Source organism: Octopus bimaculoides, chromosome 12 (assembly GCF_046866305.1).
Source record: "Octopus bimaculoides isolate indiv1 chromosome 12, ASM4686630v1, whole genome shotgun sequence".
NCBI lineage: Eukaryota > Metazoa > Mollusca > Cephalopoda > Octopoda > Octopodidae > Octopus > Octopus bimaculoides.
Genome location: NC_142939.1, coordinates 17,539,757 through 17,545,715, shown reverse-complemented (window position 1 = coordinate 17,545,715; position 5,959 = coordinate 17,539,757). Strand labels below are relative to the sequence as shown.

General features: G+C 35.0%; 1 protein-coding gene across 1 annotated transcript in view; it reads right to left on the bottom strand.

The window, feature by feature from the left end:
* LOC106870849 (FAS-associated factor 1) overlaps positions 1-2,038 on the bottom strand; it is a 3,458-nt gene extending 1,420 nt beyond the window's left edge. Inside the window, exon 1 of the mRNA XM_014917084.3 lies at positions 1-2,038. This exon is cut by the window's left edge and continues 1,420 nt beyond it. The gene's annotated coding sequence lies outside the window, so the exon portion shown is untranslated.
* Between the last annotated feature and the right edge of the window lie 3,921 nt (positions 2,039-5,959).

Below are 5,959 nucleotides of genomic sequence, written 5' to 3'. Positions count from 1 at the left end.
GTCTGTTGATGTTTATTTCTGATTACAAAATCAAATCAAAGCTCAACAAGGCTCAGTATTGTTGTTATCTTTAGACTCCTCTGAGTGTCTTAACATGCTTGATCGAATTCAGAATCTACTTGTTAACATGGTGGCCCTCTTCTTTTTGCTAAGTTAGGAGTCTTTGGCTCATCAACGAAATGATTCTTCAGTGTGTCCTTTCTCTAAGTATTTTCATGATCATTGCTCTGATGAACTTTCTGGTTTAATACCCTCAGCTAAGACCTTTAAACGTGTCACCTGCTTCTCTTCCTAGGTGCATCGTTTCGCTTCCTGTTACCCAGCAGTTCTTTTATTCTAATAGCTTCTTTCCTCGAACTGTTACTCTGAGGAACTCATTAGCATCATTTTGCTTTCCTCCAGTCTCTCATATTCAGCCCTTTAAGTTTCCTATCAATCACCACCTTTCAAATTCGTAGGCCCCTTCTTTTTCTTCATTGTAGTCCCTTGCGCTACAGTAGCCCCAAGTCTTGTTTGTTACAAAATCGTATTAAAAAGCACAAAGCAACCTGCAAAGTATTGTCACAGCAATAGAATTCTACGGGTCGTGTCAGGTCATTACCACTGCAATGAGAATTTCAATTAGTTCTGGTCGTAATTACCGCATTGGGCTTTTTATATCAGTTCTGGACATTTTTAAATCTCTAGTTTATTTAAAGAAAACAAAGAAAAACAGGCCGAGTGTGCAATGTGTCATAATTTATTTACACGAATTGTGAGTTTGTATCCCACCTTACGCATATTTAATTTGTCAATTCAATTAGTTTACCTGTTAAAAGATTGTTGTCGTTGGTTTTGTTATTTAACAACAAATGAACCCTCACTGAGTAGATTTATGGCAAAAGATATTCCGTCCGTAACCATCATGTTTCTTTATGCATATATCTTTTAGTAATACTGTATTAAGAACCACATTATCTAATGTTTCCTATTTCTAAAGTAGTGGGGAGTGACTTGAGTAAGAATTTTGACAGCTGAATCTTGCATATTTATCAACTGCGTATAAAGTTATGAAGGTAAGAAAAAGTTGGAAAAATGGAGAAGGCTATCCACTGAATTTGGTTAAAAAGAGATGATGAGCGATGGCTAGAGAAATATTGAGCTTTGTTTTTAATAACCAGTTGATCTAGCAAGTGGGGCCTCATATCAGTGGGGGGGGGGCATGCGCATTGATGCTGTCGAGAGGTAGGCCCCGAAACGGCGCGCATTCTCTCTTGATGACACCATACACTTGCTGGCTTTCGGTATGCGGAGTTCTCGACTGGTAGCACTTGCATGTGCGAGTTGTTTGCAAGACATCTAACATTAATTATTATGATATAATTAATCCTTTCTACTATAGGCACAAGGCCTGATTTGGGTGGGAGATGAGAATAGTCGATTACATCGACCCCAATGTTTCACTGGTTCTTAATTTATCGACCCCGAAAAGATGAAAGGCAAAGTCGACCTCGGTAGAATTTGAACTCAGAACGTAGCGACAGGCGAAATACCGCTAAACATTTCGCCCGGCGTGCTAACGATTCTGCCATCTCGCCGCCTTAATAATATGACATTAATTGATATTGTGAGAAATGTGGCATTTTATCGGTCAACTGACACTTAATTTATCGACCCTGAAAGGATGAAAGGCAAAGACGACTTTGGCAGAATTTGATCTCAAAACGTAAAGACGGACGAAATACTCCAAAGCATTTTGTCCGACATCTTAACGATTCTGCCAGCTCATTCCTTCATTTCTCACACTATTGGTACAGGCCAATATTTTTAGGGGAGGGGTTAAATCAATTACATCGATTCCAGTACTCCATTGGCACTTAACTTATCGACCCTGAAAGGACGAAAGGAGACGTCGACCTCGGCGGAATTTGAACTTGCCCAAGGTGCCACGCGGTGGGACTGAACCCAGAACTATGTGGCTGGTAAGCAAGCTACTTACCACACAGCCATACAGCCATGCCTGCGCCTCCTTCAACTGGTACTAATTTTATTGACCCCCCCCCCCCCGAAAGAGATGAAAAGCAAAGTCAATCCCGACGAAATTTGTAACGTCGTATATTAACAAAACGACGAGGTAGTTCACGGCTGGAACACCACTAATCATGAGATTTTTTTTATCAGAACTGACACAGGATCAAACAACTTTAATTCGTTCCCAGAAAAATATTTCGCATATAAAATTCATAATACTCGTAAGTAAATGAGAATAAAACAACAGTAGAGTGTAAAGAATATTTTATGTAAATTAAAAAGAATATTACGATCATTTATAATTAAACATATTTTTAATATAATCGTGTATATATATATATATATATATATATATATATATATATATATATATATATACATATATACATATATACATATATACATATATATACATATATATATATATATATATATATATATATATACATATATACATATATACATATATATATATATACATATATATATATACATATATATATATATACATATATATATATATATATATATATATATATATATATATATATATATATATATATACATATATATATATACATATATATATATATATATATATATATATATATATATATACATATATATATATACATATATATATATATATATATATATATATATATACATATATATATATACATATATATATATATATATATATATATATATATATATATATATATATATATATAAACCATATATCATATATATAAATGAATATATATATATATATATATATATATATATATATATAAATAAATATATATATATTCTTTTATTTGTTGCAGTCATTTGACTGCGGCCATGCTGGAGCACCGCCTTTCATCAAACAAATCGATCCCAGGACTTATTCTTTGTAAACCTAGTACTTATTCTATCGGTCTCTTTGGCCGAACCGTTAAGTTACGGGTACGTCAGCTCGTCAGCATCGGATGTCAAGCGATGGGAGGGGGACAAACACAGATACACACACACACGTATATAATATATATACGACGGACTTCTTTCAGTTTCCACCTACCGAATCCACCCACAAGACTTTGGTCAGCCCGAGGCTTATAGTAAAAAAAATCTTGCCCAAGATGCCACGCAGTGGGACTGAACCTAGAATCATGTGGTTGGGAAGCAAGCTTCTTATCACACACCCACGCCAGCGCCTATATATATATGAAATCAGCTGTGTTGTCTTATTTATCGATCTTTCGGAGCTCATATTGCACTATAGTTCTAATATCGTGATTCCAGTGACTGTTTTAAATTCAGATTTGTTTACGTCTGTTTATGGACTACTTTCACATTCATTTGTGTCTTTATTTTTTGCCCCATAGCTTCTCAGAAAATTCATTGTGAAAGTGCTAAGTGTCATGCTATAACGCTGAAAGATAAACTGGCTATGAGAAAACACCATGTAAAAGGTGAAAAAGCGGTAGCAATTGCACGATTATTTGGGATGAGTCGGACAACTGTACCGACGATTGTGCATAACAAGGACAAGACTTTAGCACATATCAAATCTGAAGCCCCAGGGATGAAGAACATTGTCATCAATAAGAAAAGAGACAAAATCTTTGAAGAAATGCTAAGTCTTCTTTCTCTTTGGATTGTTAGGTTGATTCGTCAGCGTTCTACTCTTAGTCAAGAGAAATCACTGTTTTTGTTTGAGAACCTGAAGCAAAAATATCCAGATGAGAAAGATGTAGAGTTCAAGAATGGTTCATGAGATTTAAGGAGCGAAGTTATCACTCCATTAAGAAGCAAGGCGAAAGTGCATCTGCTGACGAACAAGCAGCAGCGGAATTTCCTAATGCATTAAAGAAAATCATCGAAATAAAAAGGTTTCTTCCCGAAAAGATTTTTAGCGTAGACGAAGAGAAAGTCGAACCTGAGAAGAGAAAGTCGGACACTTTATCATTAATAAAATTCAGCAAGCATTTACATATATCGAAAAAGGTCTTTCTATATTCGAGGATATGGCTCCAAATGCTCAACGCTTTTCCAAGATTATGGGGGCTTGTCACAAAGCTTTTGCTCCTTATAATGTAATCCTTGAGGAAAAGAAGAAGGCAGTTCAAGGAACTCTCAGTCGGTTTTTTAAGCCCATCGAACAAGAACAGCCAGAGTCAGCGGTTGATGTTGATGATCCATGGCCATCTACATCCGCGATATAAACCAACAAATTGTATGTACGTATTAGTAAATTTTAAATAATTTTAGTTTTTTTTTTACTATTGCAAAATGATAATGATTACTGAATTTGTTTCTAAAGCTTAAAAAAGGCTTTTATTTTGACCATGTCTTATTGCAAACCGCATTTATAAATAAATCGTCTGTTGGAGAGCATAGGCTTGAAACAACGGTCATTTTCATAGCATTCTTCGATGGCCAGATAACTGAAGAGATAGCGGCGTGGGTTTCCGCCCCGGCATCCGAAACTCTGAGTTTTATCATGGCTACCGAATAACTGTCACATATTATTTACAGATATATATATATATATATATATATATATATATATATATATATATATATATATATATATATATATATATATATATATATATATATATATATATAAGAGGAATGACCAGCAAAAGTGGACTTCTATATGCTAGAAATAGATGCCGAATCATCTAACCACGAAAAAAATATATGTTCTCAGTAAAAATTCAGCGACACAACAGACTGTAAAAGGGCAAGACAAATGAAAAAATACTAAATAAATTTTTTTTTTCGTGGTTAGATGATTCGGCATCTATTTCTAGCATATAGGAATCCACTTTTGCTGGTCATTCCTCTTATTTTTGTATGTAATATAATTTTAATCATCGGATTTTTTTAATATGCTAGACCACTGGTTTTAATTGATTAATATCAATTTCTACCCTCATTAATAAATTTTATATATATATATATATATATATATATATATATATATATATATATATAGAGAGAGAGAGAGAGAGAGAGAGAGAGAGAGAGAGAATAAATAAAGCTGAAGGCATATCATATGAAAATATATTTATTTATATATGCATGTATAAATCGCCGCTACCACCAGCCTCTCATCATCATCGTCATCATTATCATCATTGCTGTCGTCGACATCACAATCATTAGTCTTAGAGTCCGTTTTACAGTGCTGGCATGGGTTGGCTGGGAGCTATAACAAGTATCCCGTTCGTCAGCTGACACCAGTCTTGCTTGATGCCAATACTGAACAGGTATCATTTTACCAAACAATTTTGTGTTTTTATAATAAAAAAAAAGGAAGAAACTAAACAAGCACACACATATATAAATAAATATAAATATTTACAGAAATATAATAGGCATATACATTGTTGTTGGCACTCCGTCGCTTACGACGTCGAGGGTTCCAGTTGATACGATCAACGGAACAGCCTGCTCGTGAAATTAACGTGCAAGTGGCTGAGCACTCCACAGACACGTGTACCCTTAACGTAGTTCTCGGGGATATTCAGCGTGACACAGTGTGACAAGGCTGACCCTTTGAATTACAGGCACAACAGAAACAGGAAGTAAGAGTGAGAGAAAGTTGTGGTGAAAGAGTACAGCAGGGTTCGCCACCATCCCCTGCCGGAGCCTCGTGGAACTTTAGGTATTTTCGCTCAATAAACACTCACAATGCCGGGTCTGGGAATCGAAACCGTGATCCTATGACCGCGAGTCTGCTGCTCTAACCACTGGGCCATTGCGCCTATATATACACATACAAATATTCATATAAACTATATTAACAAATGCACACACATGCAAACACGCATACATATATGTATATAACTACTTCAATATAGTTCATGTCATCAAAATGATAATGTAAATCTGTACAATTGTAAGAGAAAGTAAAATGGGAAGTTGTGACAAGCATTCATTGTTCTTTGAGAGC